General features: G+C 33.9%; 1 protein-coding gene across 4 annotated transcripts in view; it reads right to left on the reverse strand.

The window, feature by feature from the left end:
• Window positions 1-270: 270 nt before the first annotated feature.
• Window positions 271-1,676, reverse strand: part of sipa1l1 (signal-induced proliferation-associated 1 like 1) — an 80,118-nt gene continuing 78,712 nt past the window's right edge. For all 4 annotated transcript variants that reach the window (XR_009203583.1, XM_058379584.1, XM_058379583.1 and 1 more), the window contains one exon: window positions 271-1,676. This exon is cut by the window's right edge. The gene's annotated coding sequence lies outside the window, so the exon portion shown is untranslated.

The following is a 1,676-nucleotide window of genomic DNA, read 5'->3' on the forward strand; positions in this document are numbered from 1 at the left end:
GAACTCAGGGTGAGAACAGCAGCAGCACTTGGCGATCAGAGCATCCTCTTCAGAGACCTCGACTGATTACTCACTGAGACACGCAATTATCCTGCTGCTGATGGAAAAGATACACACACACACACACACAGAGAGAGAGAGAGAGAGAGAGAGAGAGTGAGACAGACAGACACAGAGAGAGAGAGAGAGAGAGAGAGACAGCACTCTGGATGGAAGAGTGTGAAGGCAGTCGCGAGCGTTTATCAGGAATAAACACCAGGAGACGTCACGTGACATTTCACCTACGAATAGAAATGAATTTATTGGCCCAGAAAGCAACGGCACGGCAGTACACCTTAAGGAGCAGGAGGCAAGCAGTAAGCTATTTCATTATCAACTTCCACGTCATGAAAAATTACAGCACCTCAAATATATTTCTTTTCTTTTTGCAATTTATTTAAGAAATGTTTAAATACTGTTAAGATGACCGGGAAATCTTTAAACCTCTACACTTTACAAATCAACAGAAGGCATGTAAACAGAACGTCTTCTCAAATATATATGGAACGCTTCCTCTTCTTTTATTGTGCTTTTGTTGGGTTTTCTTAAGAAATGTGTACAAGTGAGACACGTCCGAAACCGGAGGGGGGTGGGGAGGGGGGTGGGGCTCGGTGGACGACCGTCCTCTCCCAGTCACACATGATGAAGCATGTGAGGAAAGGCAATGACTGATGAGAAGACGTTTAACGTTATGAGGCTCCATCAACTGTTAACATAGCAATAATAATAATAATAATAATAATAATAATTCTTATAATAAATCTATACAAAAAATTACAGTGCAAATAAAATTTTAAATCTTGACTGGAAAAAAACAAACAAAAAAACAGAAAAGATATTTAACATTCACATTCAAAGAAATCTGAAGTGGAATATTGAGCAAGGTAAAGAGTAAACAATAGTCACGGAGCTTACAAGCTGACTAAAGAATTCAAATTAAAAATGTGGTTTATTTTAATATTATACCTCTTTTCTTTTATTTGATTTATGTAAATTTATTTATTTTTGTCTGTTTTGTCAATGTTGTCATTTTTAATGTTTAATTTTCATCAAATTTGGTCAATTTTGTCTGTTTTTATTTATTTATTTAAAAAATCTAATTTATTTTATTTTTATTTAAAAAAGCTTGCCTTTAGAAATAACATGTTTACGGTTTAGAGATTAAACAAAAATTTACATTTCTGCTTTAAATATAATAATCTAAACAGGAAAAAAAAAAACCAAGATCTAATCTGCTGCTTTTGGTGATTTATTTGTAATTAATCCTATAAAATGTACACGTCAAAAAAAAAACAAAAAAAACCCAGAACTCTATCACCACCTAGAGGCAGAGGAACGCAACTACAGCTCTTATGTAAATCTATGCAAATGTATGTAAATGAGATCCTAATTGAAGAATACAGGATTCTCAGGGAAATGCTGATGTTTTGAGCGTTTCAGACCTCTCTCGAGAAATTAATAGAGTTAAATAAAGACTAGATATGATCCATTATGGATGATCGGATGTATTGATATTATAATTTTTTTTTTTAAATAAAGCAGCTAACAATTAGCAGGTTAGCTGTCTGTAGAGCGTAACATGATTTATTTGTTTTCCTGATTTTAAAATCTGATTTAAAATGTCTACGTTTCACCTT

Source organism: Hemibagrus wyckioides, linkage group LG25, assembly GCF_019097595.1.
Source record: "Hemibagrus wyckioides isolate EC202008001 linkage group LG25, SWU_Hwy_1.0, whole genome shotgun sequence".
Lineage (NCBI taxonomy): Eukaryota > Metazoa > Chordata > Actinopteri > Siluriformes > Bagridae > Hemibagrus > Hemibagrus wyckioides.